Source organism: Otolemur garnettii, unplaced genomic scaffold (assembly GCF_000181295.1).
Source record: "Otolemur garnettii isolate 467f Iridium unplaced genomic scaffold, OtoGar3 scaffold00060, whole genome shotgun sequence".
Taxonomy (NCBI): Eukaryota; Metazoa; Chordata; class Mammalia; order Primates; family Galagidae; genus Otolemur; species Otolemur garnettii.
The window spans coordinates 7,713,161-7,735,627 of record NW_003852455.1 but is presented as its reverse complement, the minus strand read 5'-3'; positions in this window follow the sequence as shown (position 1 = coordinate 7,735,627).

The window sequence follows — 22,467 nt, the reverse complement described above, 5'->3', positions numbered from 1 at the left end:
TTGGGAGGTTGAGGCAAGAAGTTGCTTGAGCCCCAGAGTTTGAAGTTGCTGTGAGCTATGATGACACCAGGGCATTCAATGCAAGGTGACAAAGTGATACTCTATCTCCAAAAAAAAATGGTTTCTTTTTTTTGGCAGCATCTCTCTTCCTTGTCCTTACACTCAGAATATCTCACTGGACATTTATGGAATGTCTTTGCTGTGACAGGCACTGTACATGGGGTTGGGGATCCAGAGGTGAATAGGATAGAGTCACTGCCCTTCAGGGGCCCTTACATTTGTGAATTAATGTTCTGTAATCAATCATTTTCTTTAAATTACTCTGATCTACCGCATCCTTTGGGGAAAGCCTCACCAACTTCAGATAGAGCTCCTCTCCGTTCTGTGCTCAGGAGACATCATCGTCAGATGGGTTCCCCAGCCCTGAGAGTTTTGTCCATGATGCTTAAGGACCAGAATGGCCAATTTCATCTCGGAGTCCCTGTTGCTCCTATCAGGGAGCAGGTGTTGTGCTTCAAAGGCTGCATTTCAGGCTTGTGTCCGTCTCCCCTCATTCATTCAGTGGTTTCCTTTTCTCAACTTGGGACAGAGGACTCTTAGGCAAGGCCAGACTTCAGAGGAAACTTCCTGCTGAAGGAGACCTTGGAGCCAGAGGGGGGGGAGTTGGCCAGCTCTGTCTTTGACTTGCAGTTGGCATGATCATCTCACCTTTCTTGGCCTCAATCATCTTTATACACAAATTTTCTCACATATGCCACGGGAAATGGTGACAATATGGCGGAGCAAACCCCATGGATGGCGTAGTCAATCATTGTTTTATACGCAGATTCGTCTAGTGAGCATTTCTGGAACTCCAACTACGTGAGAGGCTTCTCCCAGAAGGCCTTGTACACTGGGGCCCAGGGGGGTCTAACGGCACCTCTGTTCTCTGCTCAGTTTCCCTCTGCTCTCCCACAGCTGTGCCCTGCCCCCGCCGGCAGGCACCAGCCCCACCCGGTCCCCACTGCCTCTTGTCTGATTTTGTGTTCTGGATGCTCAGTTTCTTTCAGGCTTCCTGCCTTTTGCCCCTTCTGTGAAACTGTGCTAGCTCCTCCTCGTGCCACTGCTTGATCTTCCCTGCTTCTCTCCTGTGCTCCTACAACAGTCAAAGATCTGCTGGTCTTCTCTACCTGCTGGGCTGTGAGCGCCAAGAGCTGGTTCCTCACAGTATTGGCACAGACCCACGTCTCTTTTCTGCCCCTTCAGAATAGTCTTCCGCAGTGGTTCTCAAACATTTTGGCCTCAGAACTGCTTTGTGTGCTTTAAGATTATTAAGGACTCTAAAGAGCGTTTGCTTATGTGAGTTCTATTTATGTTTACTGTATAAGAAATTTAAACTGAGAGTTCAAAAAACATCCATTAGTTCACATATTTTCCAAAAGAAAAAGCGGTATAATTTTATATTTTTGGAGATCTCTTTGAAGTTTGGCTTAATTAAAGATGTAGATTTTCTTATCTCCTTTTATGTCCAATCAATAACAATATATTGTTTACAGTAGATGAAGAAAATTGTGCCTTTTATGTATACAGATATGTAGTGAGAAAAGAATGGAATATTTTAATAGTGTTTTCAGATAATTGTAGACATTTTGTTGCCATTACGTTGAAACTTTACAAGTGGTAGTTTCTTAAAGATTAATTGTATTGTGGAACCATATTAATAAATATTTTGTACTTAGTAAAATTCACTATCCCATCTTGTATTTCCAGAGGGCATTTTCCCCAGGGATGGTTTTGTAATACCATGCATTGGTCATTTGGAAAATATTGGTTCACTGGCTTCTGCCAATCTTTCCAATGTTGGGATATTTCATACCAAAATTCAAACTATCGCATATTTCAGTACCAACACTGATCAACTCAGAAACATTTTAAGTATTGGGGAGCTGTTAGGAAGTGGTAGATACAACCTTTTCCACATTTTAATTTTTGATGGAAAGTTGGAATTTTACGATTCCCAAAGGTATTATTGGTTGTGCCCACAAAGTGGCAGTTTTACTTTGTTCATTAGGAGAAAATGTTCGGCAAAATACTCAGGTTTGAATGACCGTAGTTTGTTAGTCATCCTTCCAAGTAAACGTAATGTTCCAGGAGAAAAGCGATTGACTTAGTTTACATCTCAATTGCATAACTCCTTTTTCCTGACACTACTATTATATTTCAGTTAAATAACAAATCCTTATGCACATTTCCCATTTAGTCATGGAACATAAAAAGATACATACTCAAGCTTCTAAATTTAACAAAATAAATTATAATGTTAATTGCTTCTTTAAATGCTTACTGAAGAGAAACTTATTTTTAAAAAAATTATTGTTGATGGCCATGAAGAATATAGTCTGATTTGGTTTCACTGACATGATACATGGTAAGGCCCCAGCAATTTCACATGCCATTGTTTTCATACATCAGTGTAAATGGCGATAATGAAAATGGCACATAATAAATTATTTTGAAAATAATTTGATCTTATGGACTCCCTGAAAGGGTCTTAGAGATCCCTGTGTCCTTTGGAACACACTTTGAGAACTACTGATCTACAGAATTGGTTTTCCAGCTTTCCTTACTGAGGGTACAAAGCCCCATTTGTACTAGATATATACTCAAGCTTTGAGGAGGGAGACAGGATTACTTCTCTGATTTCACTTCTTTCTGCAATTTCATTCTATCATTGGTTTAGACATCATATCCTTTGACTCCACAAGGGCTGGAGACCTTTTCAGAGGACCACAAAGCTAAGACTGAAGTACAGGGCAGACAGACAGAAGAGAAGAGAGGGGGATAAGGGAAAGCACAAGAGGAAACCAGGTTTAAATATGGGGAAAAAATTAGAAAAATTAAAGAGAGCAGTATTGAGAGGGGAAAAGCAGGAAGGGAAAAAATGAAGAAAAAGAAGAACAATACTAGTAAGGAACATAAGACCAGAGGAAGGGCGGTTCTGGGGCGGGAGGACATGACGTAATGTGCTCGAAAGGCCTGGACTCAGGAGATCTGGGTTCAGCAGGCCACAGCTAGCTCCAGTCCTTACAAGAGTCAACACCCTTTCTGGGCCTTACATTTCTTCTGCAAAATAAGGTTGACAGGGTAAGAAACAGTATCAGAGGCAGACAAGAATGCCTATAGGTAGGCTTCTGGAGACCCTGCGTGCCACAAATGGTGAGCAAAAATGGTGTGTTTACAGATTTTTTTTCTCCTAGGTCAGGGAGTGGGTTGTTTTCATAAATTACACAAAGGTCTCTTTACCAAGCTGGATGAAGAACACTGCCTGTGGTGGTTTTTGATCTTTCTTAGCCCTAAAACCTTGAGATTCTTGCATGGAAGGGGACCCTGTAAACTGATACTAGAATAGTTTCCCAGCCTTAAGAATTTCACCTTTGTTGCCTTTGACCATGAACAAAATTCAACATGACGTCTTTAGCCTGTGTAATAATTTGTATTTTCCTATGTAGAAAAAAAAAAAAGTAACAGCCATCTCTGACAGTGCTAGACCTTTGTCACAATGTAATGACCATTAGCTTGGACAGGTGGGAAGTTAGGCTCTCTGGGGACCAGCAGGCACAGCCACTGCCCTTGGGGTGCACACAAGGAGAAAAACCTTACCTCAGCTCCTCGGCCTCAGCTTGTTGACTTGGTCTCAGGGAAGGAACAAAGCCATCCAAGTCCAATGAATGACCGGCAGTGGAAAACCAGAGCTGCTGTCTGCTGGCAGGCAGGGCCGCCGACACCACACTCGGTCAGCTCCCCCCGAGCCGCGCTCTCCTTCCCCCGCCATGCCTGGCTTTGGCAGGCGCTGCCAGGCCGGAGAACGCAGGAAGTTCTGGGTCACAGTGACCTCTAGTTGTTGATGCCAGATGAAATATGCCCTGGAGGTTCTCCAGGGTCACATGGTGTGTGGAGCAAGAGAAAGCAGGGCTGCTCTTGCGCTGACAAAGTGGATTTTGGCTCCAAAACGGCACCCCTTGGGGAATAGGAGGGGTTGTGGGTGGGAAGGGGACAAGCCAGGCATTGGTGTGAGAATGGACAAAGTGAGAATCAGTCTTGCTTTTTACATCCGTTCAGACTTTCGGGAAGCTGCTTCCTCCTGAAGGTGGAGGCACACCCCCAAATCTGTGGCTCCGAAATTGGAGGAAAGGCTTCTGTGTGTTTTAGTTGTTTACGTGGCAGGAGGGGTGGATTTCTAGCTCAGGACATGCCGAGCCTCTTAGCTGGATAAAAGCTATGTGTTAAGTAGGGCTTGACTTAGAGCCCTCAGTAGCTCCACTGCTCGAAATGGAAAGAAAGTCGACCACAGATGCTCAGAGGAGGGGCGGCTTCCTCCAGAAGCAGGCTGCTTTCAGCTGCTATCTGGAAAAAGAACAATGATCTTTTCCATCCTGCTGAAATCATCTCCATCTTGTTTTCATCCTGCTGGAATCTTCACCTTGTTTTTCCACGTTGGGTTACCTAGTCCTGTTCTCTGAATCCTGAACTTCAGTGAGGTCTCTACTGGAAGTCCAGTGATAGATGTTTGGGGTCTGGGGTCCCAGTTCCCCGAACCCAATTGACCTGGTTTGATTACTTGCCTGAGCCAGAAAATTCAGTTTAGGTGGGGCAGTAATGGAAAGCAAAAGTGAGCAGAAACTCAAAACTGGAGCAGCACAGACAGTGTGGATAGACAGCAAAAGTGACCTACACAAGTTTAAATGTAACAGAGAGAGACTTTATTGAGGAAGAACAAAGAGAAAGTTTAGACACTTCCAAAGAGTGTTGGAAGCAGATCCCTCTCATGGAGGAGAAAAAGTGAGAGAGACAAGCCACAAAGGCTGGCAGGGGTATAAATATCTTCTCCATTTGAAATTGGTTGTAAGTCTTTCATTGGTCTCTCTGCGCCTGCAGGGAGTATTGCCCTTTCCTATTGGTCATTGACTGTCTCTTTCTATTGGTCATTGGTTACCTAGGTTACTTCATACTCCCATTCTTAGGGGTCCTCCAGACTTCCTGGTTCAGCAAGCCAGGTTTTCCTCCCACCCCTGAAACCCCGTTCTCAGTGTTCCTTCTCAATAGATACTGGCCTTTTTCCTCACCTAGGACCACAGTGCCTAAATAGAAACTGTACGCTTGGCCTGGGCAGAAGGAAGGGGCTTGGCTACGCTTTCAGGAATCAAGAACAAAGGCCTGAAATGGAAATGGCTGAGAAGGCGCCAAGTCAGAAATAAGATCCAGCTGGAGGAGGTCAGGCCTGATAAGCATATGGACTTCAGGCTTGACAAAGACATCAGGCCCCCAGAGCCGGGTTGGAGCAGCCAGGAGTGTGGTTGTCAAAGGCAGAGGATTGTGATGCCTGCGGTCTCCAGCCTGCCTTCCCACACAGGGTCAGCGCTGGTTTCCCCTAAAGGCCTTGCTGCTTCAACTTCATCAAAATGAGCATAGGGAGGGTATGTCTGAGAAGCTCCTACACTTGGGAATGGTATCTTTGGGGAAAACGAAACACATCATTCAAGGTCCAGCTCTAGGGTCACCTCCTGCAGGAGGCTTTGCCAGATCACTCTGTGCGGGTCTTGGCTCTCCCTGCCCACCCTCATCTGAAGCACTTCCTACCTTGGTTCTAGAAGTCCTTAACCTGTGACATAACTGAGTTATTTGGTACCGGTGGTGATTAATATTTGTACGGTGTGCCTTTGCTTACCGAATTTATTGCTTTTGCAAATATTAACTCATTTGCTCTCCTCTCCGTAATGACCCTGAGAAGTAGCTAGAATAGCTATTTAGAGTTTGCTTTATTTAAGGGAAGGGTGGGATAGAAAGCACAGACCTTGGCTCCATCAGATTAAGGCTTGGATATGAGATTTGTTATTGGCTGACTAGCAGAGTTTGGACAGCCTACTTGACAAGTTCAGGCAGCAGTTGGCACCACTGAGAAATATCTGTGCCCTTACATCTATCAGTGGAGCCACTGTGGCTTCAAGGTTTTGATAAAAAAAAATTCTTTCCTGCATATTCAGAAAAAAAATTATTTTGGAGGCATCATATTTTCACAACATACTGTTTGGAACCTTGAGCAAATGCCATAGTTTTCTAGCATCAAAACAACTTTGTCCCAACATTTCTTTTGGAAATTTGAAGGCTGTACACTCTGCCAGGCTTCACATCCCAGCTCTCCTGGCAACTGTGCCTGTTGGTCATTACAGTTTCTCTGGCACCTCCGGGCATTTCTGTCTTGCTGTGAGTCCTCTCCCTGTTCCCTCTGGCATCCTCCCCTTTCCAATTCTTCGCATTGTACCTTTAGAGCTGACCTGTTCATGTCAGCAAACTCCCATGTTTTTTAGTCTTTTTATAGAGTTCTTTCCCTGCCTTCTGCCCTAACTGGAACCTGGTCTCCAAAGGGGTACCACTTGTCTGGAAGTCCTCTTTTAGGGAGTTTTATTTAACATGTTTCTTAAGTCTTACCCTAATGTCACAGCACTGTGACTTCTTTGTATATCCACATTGCTACGTCTAAAGCATCGTCCTTTCTCCAATTTCTTTTTTCTCTTTTTCAAATTTGTTTATTTATTTTTTTTTTTTAAATTTCTGTAGAGATGGAGGGGTTGATATGTTGCCCAGGCTGGTCACAAACTCCTGGACTCAAGAGATCCTCCTCATCCTCCTGTCTCAGCCTCTCAAGTAGCAGGGACTAGGGGCACACTCTGCTGTGCCTGGCTTAATTCCCTGTGTCTCTTAAAGAAGCACGGCATTTCGCTAAACCACCCAAGTCCTTCCACGTTTCACTCCCACCATCCCTGTCAACCAGGGACCCCTCAGTCTCTCTCCACATTCACTAAGGCTTTATGCACACGATGTGCAGTTCCCCCTGCTTCCCTAAAGCCTTCTATTGTTTGGGGATCAATATCCAGAGGGCTATCTAATTCCTTGACTTTCTCAAACTTGGGGATTTCGTTCTCTGATCATAAGTCTTTGTCATTCCATCTCTTACTCACTTCATCTGCTCAGTTATCTTCCAGATTTCGTGTGCTGTGCTTATGTAGCCACCCTTTTCAACTTAATCTTTATTTGTTGGTTTCTGCTTCAAGTTAACAATAACAATAACTGCAAATGTCTTTTGAGGACTAACTCTTTGTCATCCTACACAATCAGGTTTTTACATATATCTTTCTAGCTGCTACATAAAACCCTAGGAGGTAGATGCCATTGTTGCTCTCGTTTTGCAGTTGAGGAAACTGAGGAAAAGGGGTGCATAAAAGACTTTTTAAGTTAAGCAGCTGTTACTAATCACCTGAGTTAAGATTTGAACTCAGATATTCTCCCATGTCTCTACTCTCTCTATCCTTTAACAGTCTTTTGCTTTTTCTGAGTTTCGACATCAGTCCTCATTCCTTCTCATTCAACGTATTTTTTCCCAAACGGCCTGGTTATCTGGTCCTGTATTCAGGAAACACCCAATTCTGTAATTCAGAAGCGGAAACTAGAAATCCACCCAGCGTTATTATCTAAAAAAGATTTTCCCCAAACTCTTAATTGCCTTAGTTTTCTCATCAGCAAAATGGGATTAATGATACACCTACCTCATGGGGTTGTATGTAGTAAGCAGGATTATATAAAAAGCCTATCTGCTTTCTTTTTTCTTTCTTTTTTTTCTGAGAAAGAGTCTCTGTCATGCTGGGTAGAGTACTATGACATCATAGCTCACAGCAACCTCAGACTCTTGGGCTCAGACAATCTTCTTGCCTCAGCCTCCCAGTAGCTGGGACTATAGGTGCCTGCCATAACACCTGGCTGGTTTTTCTATTTTCTTTCTTTTTTTTTTTTTTGTAAAGATGGAGTCTAGCTCTTGCTCAGGTTGGTCTCAAAATTGTGAGCTCAAGCAATCCACCTGCCTCAGCCTCTCAAAGTGCTAGGATTCCAGGCCTGTGCCATCGTACCCAACAACCTTATTTACTTTCATAGCCATATCTTTATTCTTCTACATGTCCACTGAAATGTCCCATAGGTCCCTCATATGCCAAGGTCTCCTATAGTCTATTACCATCGTAATTGCTGATTTTTCCACTCATCCTTTTTTTGCTCTGGATAACTCCTCCTTGTGCTTAAAACTCAACTTAGGTGTTACTTTCTGCAGAAATGTGTATTTTCTCCCAGATGCCCATGGTTTAATTTGTTGCTCCCACTGAGTTTCTAGAACCCCTGTTGCATATTTCTCCCAATGAGATAACATTCCATATCATGGTTCTCAACTTCACCCTGCCTCTAAACACCTTTAGGTAGAGCTAGAAAACTGTAACCTAGGGATCAAACTCTACCTGCTACCTGTTTTTATAAAGTTTTGTTGGAACACAGGTTTGCTCGTTCAATTAAGTATTTTCTGTGGCAGTTTTGCCCTGTAAGAGCAGAGTCTAATCACTGTGACAGAGTCTATGCATTCCAAAGCCAAAACATTAACTATATGGCCTTTTGAAGAAAATATTTTCAGTCTCCTGATGTTGCATCCAGTATGGTTTATCACTGTAACAGAATTCTTAGCCCAAAATACTGAAGCCCTGAGGGAGAAGGTAGGTCAAGATCTCTGGAGGGAGGAGTGGCAAGGGAAAAGGGTGGTTGGGTGACTCAGATGCACACCTTAGGGCAGTGGTTCTCAACCTTCCTAATGCCTCCTAATGCTGTGACCCTTTAATACAGTTCCTCAAGTTATTCCCCAACCATAAAATTATTTTCATTGCTACTTCATAACTGTAATTTTGCTACTATTATAAATCATAATATAAATATCTGATATGCAGGATGTATTTTTATTGTTACAAAGGGGTCGTGACCCACAGGTTGAGAACCGATGCCTTAGGGGATCATGTTCTCACCTCACCCCACTGACAGTAATCCCACGTTTCCTTAAGAAACACTTCCTCCATATCATAAGCAGAGATTGTGTTTGATTTTTATGTTTATATCAAACAAGCAATAAAAAAAAAGCATCCCAAATTAAAGCAGGAATAATATTTTGAAGGACATTGGGATGTTCTCATGGGGTCTAAGGTAGGGGTGAACGCTGAGACCTTGGGAAAGGCCCAGTGTGAAGCAGAGCCAAGACTGCCTCTAGGACTTGGTTTCTGCCCGTGTCTCCGCTGTGCATCCCTGTGCCGGCCCGTGTCTCCGCTGTGCATCCCTGTGCCGGCCCGTGTCTCCGCTGTGCATCCCTGTGTCGGTCCGTGTCTCCGCTGTGCATCACTATGTCGGCTTCATTTTCTCCTTTCACAGCAAACTTCCTCCAGGGGGCAAAAATCATGGCCCTTTACAGTCCCTGACTCTTTCATTTTATGGTTTTCCGTCATTGGTGAGGTCTTATCCTGATTATCTCCTAGCCTTGATTTCCAAAAAACTAAATTAGTTATTACATTGGTCAAGGAATAGGGATCAGGTAAGAAAATAAAAATTTTATCGATACTTAGAGTAGACATGGGGGAGATCCAAGAAGAAGGCAAAGCTTTGTCATACTGTTCACCTAGAATGCCTTCTGCTGCCAGAAGAAGGGAGAGTTACACAGACAAAGCACTAAGGGCCCCGAAATTGTTCCTAGTAGATGCCCCCATGGTAGCAGAGCAGTTAGGAAGGACTTAACTTGTGCACGTTTTTTCAACAAATAAAGAAATTAACGTCTCTGAGTCTCTTCGTCCTCTGAGAGATAAGAATATCACCGACCTCACAGGTCTGGGTTGAGGATAAGAATGGAAGAAAAAGTATCCAATGTACTCAGCCCTATTATGAAACTAATTATAGTCTAAGAATATGGGGGGGGGAGGGGAGGGGAGGGGGGTGGATGGGTGGAGGGAGGGTGATTTCTGGGATCACCTCTATAGTTTATCTTACAAGGGTACAAGTGAATCTTTCTAAAAGTAGAATATAAATGTCTTAACACAATAACAAAAATGACATGAAGGCTATGTTAACCAGTTTGATGAAAATATTTCAAATTGTATATGAAAACACCACACTGTACCCCATGATTGCATTAATGTACACAGCTATGATTTAATAAAAATAAATAAATAAAAAATAAAAAAAATTTTTTTCTATAAGTCAAAAAAAAGCACTAGCTACAGTTTCAGCAGATAGTAGATACTTGTTAAATATGATCTAAATTCTATCCCTCACTGGGTTGGAAATGGCAAGGGAAATTAAGGGAGAATTTATCATAGCATAGTACCTTTTAAAATTCATTAGTGTGGTTTTCTGATAAAATCATATCAAACTCGATGTCCTAATCTTAAGTCAACCTAAATATTAGCACAGGACTCTCACTTGGCTGAGTCGCTGCATTCCCTAAGGCAGTGTTTTTAATGTTTTTTATCTCATGGCACGATTGAACCTACAGTTAAACTTCTGTGGCAGACTTAAATTATGTTGATCACAAACAAAGAAAGGTAAAATAAAGTAGAATATACTTATTGTGCTTGAACTTATTTTGAAAATAATTTAATGATCTTTACAAGTTTTCAAGGGACATCTAAGATCCTCTGGTGACATACTGGTTGAAAATCACTGCTCTAAGGGGTAGGGGAGTCCAACTGTAGCCTGTGGCTAGCTGTGACTGCTTATCTAAAATTTGTCTTGGGCCACACATTAAATATACAAACACTAAAGAAAGCTGATGAACAAAAAAACCGTCTATGCATAAGCTTTGTGATATCTGCCACCAGAAATAAGCATTCACAGCCATGGTAGAACTTCGTGTGAGTCTAGCATATCATGAAACAAAGCCCTCTTTTGCACCTGTATTGATGTGTTCAAAAGACAAACAGAAACTTGAGGTTAAGAACTCCTGGCCTGCTGGATCAATGTCGACTATTTCATCAACTGAGTTGGAGCTTCCCTGTTCACCAAACTAGCTCACACAGCATACACCTGAAATGCCGATTCTGGCATTTTCTTGAATGTGCCTTCTTATTCTGGATCCCTGTGCTCTTTGTCTCATATTAAAATCCTTCCTCTGCCCTGTTAGCTTCACCTGCATAACTCCTCAGCCTTCAGTATCTGCTCTGGCTCTATCACTTTCCTGAACTAGCCCCATCTGCTTCAAGAAATCGTAAGTTAATGTTCTTCCAAATCTAATACAGAGCATTTCTGCTCAAGCCAGGTATTTCTGCTTCAAACCTAAGGCTCTTACTTCCTACCCTGATTTACCAAATGGTTTCTCCTAATGTCATGCTGGGCAACGAGAAAGATTTCTGAAGAATAAAAATTTCTCTCTGTGGCTTACTGGTTTGTAGTAACCATCAATAGTTTACAGAAGTTTTCTCTATTCTCTGACATTGATGTTATAAAGGGTTTCCCACTCCGGCTCGGGACTTCAGTCTCCTAATTGATTAATACTTTTGTGAGATGAAATTTTCCATTTACTGCAAATAGTTTCTTAGATTGCTCTGTTGAGGAGGCATTTTTTCAATGGCAAATTTCAGTGCTGGAAGGGTCTTTAAAGGTTGCCTCTTTACTATATCGGCCCTGAAAAGCATCTGAAACTCTCAGTGTCCCTAAATGGTGATCTCATCTGCATCTAATTTGTGATTGTGACTTCTAGAGGAATACCTGTTTTTTTGTTTCATCTTCTAATTTAGAAGATGAAATTAGACATTGAATTAGGCAGTTAGGCATTGGGCAGTTCTTATGCATGGAGAAACATTTTGTCCACCTGTAAACTTCAACCGCAGTGACCCTCTCTCATGGCCCTTGGGGAGAGTCTAAGCCCCTCCTCTCCATGTGATGGCTTGAGTAGTGCTGGGTGGTGTCTCATTCATTTCCTTTTTCTGGCCTCAACAGCCTTAGATAGTAGCTTCAACTGCTGGGTTGGGGTCTACTTGGCCTTTCTCAGGATGTATCTGGACTGCCACTTTTTAAAAATCTTAACTTCAACAAGCTGATTTTCTCCTTGAAGCCTACAGAAGAGAGGCTATCCAAAATGTCCTTTAGATATTATAATTACTAAGTAAAGAGAGATTAGGAATATACTTTGGACATAGAGACTTTTAAAATTAGAAACATTTGTGGGGGATAGATGGTTAGCCTAAATAAAAACTAGTGTGTCAATATTCACAAATATTCTGTTCTGTCCTCAAAAGCATTAATGATGGGCAGGGCCTGTGGCTCAAAGGAGTAGGGCACTGGCTCCATATGCTGGAGGTGTTGGGTTCAAACCCAGCCCTGACCAAAAACTGAAAAAAAGAAAAACTTACACGACCATCACCATGGTCACCTGAACGAAACCTGCCAGCTCATCCTGGCCTTTTTCTGGTGCCTTGAAGATGTCCAGCTTTTTCAGTTCAAGGCCTTGGCATGTATACTTGTACCATTTCTGAGAATATTCTCTGCCACCCCTTCCCTTTAAATTTTGGCCCTCATGCTTCAGATCTCCAAGAATCCAATTCTTGACTCCCTTACTCACCACCCCAACCCCACCCCAGTTCTCATCTAATCAGGCCACCTGTCAATCTGCCTTTATAGTTGAAAGGAAATATCATACAATTATAGGGTCTTCTGGTAGCAGGAGATTTTACAGGTCATTTATTTTACCTTTTGAGTTAATAGGAGGGACCATAGGATCAGGTTACATTGTTTGCGTTTGTGAGGTAAAGTGGAGTTGTAGTTGTGACTTTCACCCAGGAAGGGTGCTGTTGGCCTGTACATTGTAGCCATTACATGGGAAGTTACCACACTCCTTCTCCCCACTTCTTTAATTTCATTGAGTTTTTCTCTTATAGGTAGGCGTTGTTGCCAATCTCAAAGTTTCAACTTGGTATTGAGTATATGAAATGCTTGATTTTCCATTTTTGTGTTTACTTAGAGAGTATTCTCCAAATCCACCCAAGCTGTAACAAAATAAATAAAATCTCCATCTTTTCTATGGATTTAAAATTTTTTGCTTATGGCAAATACCACATTTTTAATAGTATATTTAGTAATATGATTATTTAGTGCCCATCTTCCCTAGATTGGAAAGTTGGGAAAATTACAATTCTGTCTGCTTTGGTCACTGAGGAATCCCTGGCCTCTGGCAGAGAGAACGGTGTGTGTTGGGTGTTCCCATGTTCACATCATCCTGGATGAAGAATGAGTGAAGGATGATCAGAGGATACTGTTTCCTTTTTCCCTTGCTTACATTCCTCTATGACTTTGTTGTTTGCAAAGAGTTTTAGGTAGGAAAGAGTAATTGTTATTATCTCACCCACTTTCCAGCTGATGAGGCTAAGTTTCAGAGAAAAGAAGACACTAACACAAACTGACAGAGCTGGTGACGTGCGGAGCTGTGGTCGGACCTGGGGGTGTGTGTTTACTCTTAGTCTACTGTTCTTTCCATTAGTAATTAAGGAAAAAGAAATCAATGTGATTCTTTTTGTCTTAGAAAAACAATAGTATCCATTTCCTGGAAAGATCTAGTTAAAATACAATCCTTTGACTTTTTAAACATAACATTTATTTTTTAGAGCAGTTTTAGGTACATAGCAACATTGAGCAGAAGGTACAGGGGTTTCTCTCTTATTTCCTGCAATCTTTTCTTTTTTTCTTTTCTTTTTTCTTTTTTCTTTTTTTTTTTTTTGCAGTTTTTGGCCAGGGCTGGGTTTGAACCTGCCACCTCTGGCATATGGGGCTGGCGCCCTACTCCTCTGAGCCACAGGCACCACCCCTTAATCTTTTGACCTAATTTATAACTTGATTTCTTTAAATACCTTGGTGTAGGGGAATGTGAAGAGATGATCTCGCCAATTTCGTCATATTTCATTGGGTACTTCGAGACTTCCTACAGGCTACCTGTAGTATACATTGCTTAAAGGTAGAAAACTATCTCTTCCTTTGAACTCAGTTGTATTTTATTATGTGAGAAATGGGTCAAAATGAAAATATTAGTCAAACCAGTGGCTTAAAACATTAAAAATTCTCTCACAAATATTTTTTCTGCTTCATAACACGTCTATTACAAATTATGTCTTTGTTTTCTGTTGATTTACCCCATCGCCTTTATAATAACACATAAACACAAAAGCAAGGTAGCATTGCTCCCTTACAGAAATTTCACACGCTAGCCTTTTTTCCTCACTGAAATCATATGGATTTTCTTTCATCATTCCAAGTAGGTCTGTTGTTCATTTACCTGCATTCAGAAAATCATAGGATCCCTATGTAGTCATAGGACAAAACTGCTTAAGTTAAATATTGTGTATGCCACTCCCAGTGTTTTGCTGAATTGATCTATAATTCTCTAATTTGTAGCCTATCTCTGAGTTATCTCTCAGGGTAACTGCGTATAGTTCCTGAATATGATATCGCTTATTTTTATTTCTCTAGGGAATCATTTGGGCTTAGATTCGTTACGGAAAAAATTTTCTCAGAAGGTAGTGGTTTTTATTTTTCTTACTTCCTTGAAATAAAGGAAATATCAGAGAATCATTGGATCTGATGGTCACAGATTTTACAGGCCATTTAGACCAATTCCTGTGACCCCCTCTGCAATACGCCATGCACAGTCATCCGTTTGCTACGTGGACGCTTCGTGTAACAGGAAAGTCACCACCTCACTTGTACTATACATATTCAGGGCTAAAGCAGGTTGGCGGCCTCTCCAATTAGACATGGTTCCTTTAACACCCTAGCAAATACAGAGCTCCATTTATGTGTGAACAGTATGACAAAGCCTCCCTGCATCCCGGACATCTGGAGCGTGTGCTCTGCAATTGCAGCCAATCTGTGATTGTTTAGACTGTCTGGTAGCGAGGCAGGCTGACTTCGCTGGGAGCTGGAGGCAGGGGCAAGCTGACAGCCGCTTGTAGAACATGGAGATTCCTGGCTAGCTGCTTGCTCGAAAGGAAATGTTTCCAGTGAACTTAGGTTTCCAGATGTCCCCTCACTGATTGCCTACATGCTTGCCATTGGGGAGGATTAAAAAAGGAGAATATGTAATTTGCGAATTAATTACTCTTTTATACTGATTATTTTTTACTTAACATTTGGCAGTACAATTGTCATAAATTTTATGTTTTAGAATCTGTTTTCTTTTTCTTTTCTTTTTTTTTTCTTCTGCTTCAGAACAACTGTACAGAATTGGGAGAGACCCACAACTTTTCTTAATATGATTTGATGCACATTCTTTTTCCCTTGTTCAAACATTAGTCCACGCACTAAATTTTTTTTTCTACCTTCCAGAGAATAACATAATTTTCTAACATAATAATGTCATTTCAACAATGTTGAATCCGTAACCAACGCTTATGTTGCTTTGCGAAATAGTTTGCTCGGGTTATTTCTCTCTTCATGCAGAGGAAACTGCAATAAGGGTAGCACCTTTAAACACTGTTACCAGGCGCAGTTGCATTTTGTGGTGTTAATCTGCTTTTTTCTGCCGGGGTTTCTATCTTCCTTTGCTCTCCCTCCCCGCTATAGTTAACTCTGGGCCCCACTGCCTCTAGGGAGGCAGGGAAAGGGCTGAACGCAGAAATAGTCTGCTTGCATTTCTGACATTTGTCTCAGAAAAGTTTAAGCCCTCAGGGGAATTTATGGAGTTTTGTAAAGAAGGTAAAAGGTTGGTATTTAAGGGTATAGACAAAGCATTTTGGCTAGAAGCAAGCGGAGGAGAGAGAGTGGGAGGGAGAAGGGAGCAGAAGGGAAGAGGGCAGAGGAGAAAAGATGCAGAAGGGAGGGATCAGATGAATCAGAGAGCTGTGTTTTCCCCAGAGAAGGATCCAGCCTCTGCTTTACAGCAGAGCTGATGGAGCAGTAGCAAGATCCTGAAGAGGAAATTGTGCTGGTAGCACAGGGCGAAAACTGATACCAGGCTGCTGCCTGTAAGAGTGACATGGATATAATGGGGAATTACTACATAGGACGGGCGTGTAGCCTGGGACCTAATGACCATGCATCGCTTGAAACCACCGCTCTGACCTTGCTAGCAGGGTTAATGCCATCTGAGAGAAGCAGAGATGGAAAATAATTCACAGGAAGAATTCCACCAACCCAGCAGAATAGAAACCCAGGAAAAAAGTATTACATTGAATTTTACAAAATGAGTATGTACAATGGGCTGAAGTATGTGGACCAGAAGGCATCCTTGCTTACAGTCAATAGCTATTTTTCTTTTTAATTCTCATTTTAAAAGTTAGGTGAAATTTACATGAAATTCTCTTTGAGTACACAGTTCTCTGAGTTTTGGCCAACATTTAGTCTTGTAAGCACCACCACAATCGAGATAAAAAACATGTCTCTCACTCCCCCAATTCCCGGTGCTTCTTTGTAGTTAATCCCTCGCTCCTGGCAACCACTGACCTGTTCTTAGTTTTGGCTTTGCAACGATGTCATATAAGCGGAATATACAAACACCAGGAAGTCTTTTGAGTCTTGCTTCTTTCACGTAGAATAATGCATTTGGAATTTACCCATTTTGTGTTGTGTTTCAGTAGCTCGCACCTTTTTATTCCTACGTAGTATTTGATTGTATGTATGTACCAGTTATTTCCAGCTTTTGGTGATTGCAATAAAGCTGCTATAAACATTAACATAGCATTGAGTGTGAATATAGGTTTTTATTTCCCTTGGGTAAATACCTAGGAGTGGGATTGCTGCATCGTGTGGTATATGTTTCACTTGATCAGATACTGCCAAACCAATTTCCAAGGAGGCTATAAGTTTACGTTCTCACCAGAAATGTATAAGGAGTTCTAGTTGTTGCACTTTGTGCTATCACTTGAAATTGTCTCATTCTAAGTGTGTGCCAGTGTTTCACTGTGTTTTTTACTTATATGGCTTGTCATTTTTATATTGATGATGAATTATCTGCTCAAAAGTTTAGAAAAACTTAATTTTTTTATTTATTGCTGAATTTTTTAGAGTTATTTATATATTCTGGTTATAAATCCATAATTGGACACATCATTTGGACATAATTTCTCCCAGGCTGTGCCTTGTATTATACTTCTATCTGTGTCTTTTGAAGAGCAAAAGTTCTTACACTTGATAATCTGTCATTTTTTTTTTTTTAGCTTAGACTTTCAAAGTCCTATCTGAGAATTCTTTGCTTATTCCAAATTAACAAATGTTCCTATTCCTCTTTCTTCCAGAAGTTTTATAGTTTTTACGTAGAAGTTTGTAGTTTGGGGTCCATGATCCATTTTGAATTAAATATGATATAAGGTATAGGGTATGGATCTAGGTTCTTCATTTTGAACAAATGTTCATCCAATTATTTCAGTAACATTTGTTTAAAAGACTACTCTTTTTTATTGAATTGCATTTATACAATTATTACAAGTCAGTTTTCCATGTGTGGAATTGTTTTTGGATTCTCTATTGTGATTCACTGATTTACAGGTCTAACCTTTCTCTCATACCAATTATATCAACTGTTTTGAGTACTGTAGCTAAATAATTGTCCCAGAAATTGAATAGTGTGAATCTTTGAACTTTGTTTTTTCTCTTTCAAAATTATTTCAGTTTTTCTTATTTCTTTGGCTTTTTCTGTAAATTTTAAAGACAGCTTTTCAATTTCTAAAACAAAAAAAATTCTACTGGGATTTTGACTGGAATTGCATTGAATCTGTAGGTCAATTTGGGGAAAATTAACATGTTAGCAACGTTGAGCATCTGGTCTATGAACATAGTATATATCTCCCTTTATTTAGGTCTATAATTTCTTCTTTGATTTTCTTAACTAGTATTTGAAGATATTTTGTATAATATGGTCAAAAATATTTCAGTTTTTTTGATGCTATTGTAAGTAATACTTTAAAATTTTCTATTTTCAAGTGTCTCTGACTTACAATGATTCAGCTGAGGATTTTTCAAGTTTATGACAGTTTATCAGGATGTAACCCAATTGTGAGTCACGGAGTTCCTTGTGACTTACGATAGGCTTATAGTTTCTACTGTATGCATATCATTTTCACACCATTGCAATGTCAAAAATTCTTAAGTTGAGCCATTGTAAGTTGGGGACATCTGTTGTGTCACCAACATTGTATATTCAGTTTATGATGGGCTTATCAGGATGTAACTTCACTATAAGCCAAGAAACATCTGTATGTAGAAATATGATTGAAGATATATCTTCCACGCTTGTTAAACTCACTTTTTGGTCCTAGTAGATTTTTTTTTTAGTACATTTTTGGCATTTTCTCTTTTGGTGACCATGTTACCTATGAGTAGAGACTATTCTGTTTTTGCTTTTTCTTTCTGTATGCTTTTTTTTCTTACCTTGACCCACTGGCTTGGACTTTCAGTACAAAGTTGAATCTAAGTAGTGTGAATATTCTTGCCCTGGGGAGAAAACAGTCAGTCTTTCATCATTTATTATTTGGTAACCTTCACTCTTTGAGGGGTGCCCTTTATCAGGCTGTGGAAGTTTTCTTTTATTTCTAATTTGCTGGGAGTTTTTATCAGAAATGAATATCAGATTTTACCGGAAGATTTCTCTGTGTTTATTGAGATAATAATTTGTTTTTTTCTCCTTATTATGTTGATATGATGATTTACATTGACTGATACTTGAATGCTTAACTGACTTGTGTTTTTGAGATCAACTCCACTTGGTCATGATGGGCTATACTTTTTCTATGCTATTGGATTCCATTCACAGATACTTTCAGAAAATTTTTGCAACTATATTTGTGATAGATATTGTTCTATAGTTTTTCCTTCTTTTTTATTCTTACTTTGTTTCTTTCTTGATTTGTTATCAGGGTAATGCTGACCTCGTATAATTAGTTATAAAGTAGTCCTTCCTCTTCTACATTCTTGAATTCTTGAAGAATTTGCATAAAATGGATATTATTTCTTGCTTTGGAATTATTTTTTCATGATGAAAATACATTTAGATATTTAATTTTGTTAATTTTTTTTACCTTATTGGCAAGCAGCTAAAGTACCAAACATCTTAATAAATGAAAGAGGTTCTATGAAGATATTTTGCTGTAGGGTATTTGAAGAGAAACTAATGAATTGCACTTCCACTGCACCAACTCTAGAGCAAACTTTGGTGAGTTTGTGAGTCACAATTGTCATGCCAGCCACCTAGGTTCTATATGCTCAGGGTATTTATTTTATGCCTTCAAAAAATGCTAAGCAGTATGTACTAGTACTATTCTAATTTCATAGATGGAAATCAAAAGTACCTTATTAAAAAAGATGTAAATCAAAAGTACCTCATAAAAATCTAGGTAATTGCCTTCTTATATGAACGTTGCCACATGGTAGCACTACACTTTATTAAAAAAAATACTTCAGTGTAATTTTCTGATTTTAAAAATAATGTATGGCTATTGTACACTTTTAAATAAAATAGCCATATTTTTAGTCTTATTTACACATACAACAAAATTTTATTTGAAAATATTAAAGTAGAAGTTTTTATTAAAAAAAAAATCTCCATTATGCTTTCCAGAACCCTTTTCCAATCATTCGGGTGCTAGAGACAACTTGTAGACATCACCCTCAGGTAATGATGTATAAAGAAAGAACAAAGAATAAAGTCTCCAAATTTCTTGAAGTCAAGTACCAAGACTGTATTTTGAGAGAGTAAATTTGTAAATTAATTACAAATTTCTTCTTTAAATAACTAGAGCCAAAGTCTGGAGGATTCAGATTACTGGTTTAATGACACGAATGACACACAGCGTAAGAACTCCCCCACCACCATCAATGTGACCGGCTGTCAGGAAAAAGAGGACCAGTAGGGATAATTCTAGGTGCAGGTTTGGCCTTTGTCGCTGAGATAGAACCTGGTGTCTCATTCACTCCACTTTGTCTAAGCTTTCATTCCTGTCACTTTGCCCAGAAAGGTGGATAATAGAAATGCTAGATAAATTAGTGGCATTTGAGGATCATAGATGGTTAACTGGCCTACTGAGCTACAGACTTGAGAGGTAGAAAAACTCGTAAAAATTCTCAACTACAAAAGGATTCTTAAGGTTAATAATAACGGAGGCTGAAGGAAAATGTAAGGAGAATATGAAGTAAGAATTTCTATTTTTGAGTAAGTAAAGGGAAGAAAGCATTTATCCTGTCTTACTTCACTGCCTGTTGGAGAAACTTGATCCCAGGACACAGAAGTAATCAGCCAAGTGAGCAGCTTGTGAGTGCATTTCCCATCTCTGCTTAAGGCAGGGTGTTCAATTAGGGGAGGAAAGCATAAAATCGAGAAGAAAGAAGCCATTTTCTATGTAATAAAACAGCGTTTTGTGATTTTTGTTGACTCCTGAATTATTTCTCAAATGGATCAGAACTTGAGAAAAGCAAGAAGAATTATTTATTGTTTCCTTCCATCAACATACTGGTCCATGGGCTGGGAACTTTGAGAAGCAGTCCTAAATGGTGACACTTAGAGACTGAAATCTAGGAAAAAGTGAGCCTTTTATAGTAATTAGAGAGATAGGTGTAGGCTTTGATTCTTTGATAGGCCAAGCCTTATTGGGCATTTGGCCATGGCGATGGGCACTGGCTTATGTTTGGTCCTTGCAGCTGGATTTTCACTGGTATTGACCTTTATTGGTCTCCTTGGCGCAAAGAAGGCATAAATTGGTCCCATGCAGTTGTGTTTAATCATGTGGGCCTCTAAAGGACTGAGGTCAAGTGGTCAACCAATGGCTCCCTTGCACTGTGACTTCTGCCAGGAATGCCGGCCTTGAATATAATATCACACAAAATTAAAAGTTCCACAGAGTTCCAGTGAATGAGCAATGGTCTCTAAATTGTAGGTATTAGCAATTAACATTAGATCAGTCTGCCTAATTTCGGTTGCTCTTCGTTTTGTTTGGAATTGCATTCTGTTTTAGGGCCAAGAAAAGAAATAAAATAAATCTTATCATCATCTCTTTTTTTCCTTTAGGAGACTTCCTCGAGTTGCTTATCTCTTCTAATCTATTAACAATGTGGAAAAAAAAATCCTTTTAAAAGTCCTTCTCAGGGAAATGCAAATCAAAGCCAGAATGAAATATCTTACCACACCCACTAGAATGGCTACTCTCAAAAACAGAGGATAGCCACTGTTGGCAAGGATATGAGAAATGGAACTTTTGAGCACTGTTGATGGAAATGTAAAGTAGTACAGCTACTATGGACAATGTTATGGTGGTTCTTCAAAAAATTTAGCAGTTTGACTTCTGGATATATACCCCAAGGAATTGAAAGCAAGGTCTCAAAATTCGTTTTTACACCCATGGTAACAGCAGCATTATTCACCATAGCCAAAAGGTGGAAGCAACATAGTGTCTGCTGACAGTTGGATACTAAGCAATATGTGGTATATACTTAGAACACAATAGCATTCAGCCTTAAAAAGAAAGGATATCCTGACATGTGCTATGTCATGTGTGGACATTAATGATATAATGCTGCCTGAAACCAGCCAGCTACAAAAAGACAGATACTGTACAATTCCGCTTCGGGGGTTACCTAGAGTAGTCATATTCATAGAATCACAGAGTGGAATGGTGGTTGACAGGGCATGGGGAAAGGGGTGAATGGGGAGTTTTTAAATAGCTGTGGAGTTTCAGTTTTCACAGTGAAGAGTCCTGGAGATTGGTTGTACAATGTGAATGTGTTAAAAGTAGTAAAGACAATACATTTTACATTGGGTATATTTTACCACAATTCAAAGTAAAACAAATAACAATACTAAGAACAACAACAAAAAAGTCCTTCTCCAAAGAGAAGTTAGATTTGGCTGTATAACCTTTTGCTTTCATGTCAGTTTGTCTTCTAAAATACCAAACTTTGCCTTAAGGAACTCTCTCCAGTTTATTTATTTATTTATTTTCTATTTCATTTTTAATTTTTTTTTTTATTAAATCATAGCTGTGTACATTAATGCAGTCATGGGGTACAGTGTGCTGGTTCTATATACAATCTGAAATATTTTTATCCAACTGGTTAACATAGCCTTCATGGCATTTTCTTAGTTATTGTGTTAAGACATTTACATTCTACATTTAGAAAGACCCACATGTACCCCTGTAAGATGAACCACAGGTGTGGTCCCACCAATCACTCTCCCTCCACCCATCCTCCTCCCTCCCCTCCCCTCTCTCTCCCCTTTCCCCATATTCTTGGGCTATAATTGGGCCAAGCTATAGCTTCTTGGGCTGTAGCTTTCATATGAAAGCTATTAATTAGTTTCATACTAGGGCTGAGTACATTGGGTGCTTTTTCTTCCATTCTTGAGATACTTTGCTAAGAATACTTTCCAGCTCCATCCATGTAAACATGAAGGAGGCAAAGTCTCCATCTTTCTTTAAGGCTGCATAATATTCCATGGTGTACATATACCACAATTTATTGATCCATTCGTGGGTCAATGGGCACTTGGGCTTCTTCCATGACCTAGCAATTATGAATTGGGCTGCCATGAACATTCTGGTACAAATATCTTTGTAGTGTGATTTTTGGTCTTCTGGATATACCTAGTAGAGGAATTGTAGGATCAAGTGGTAG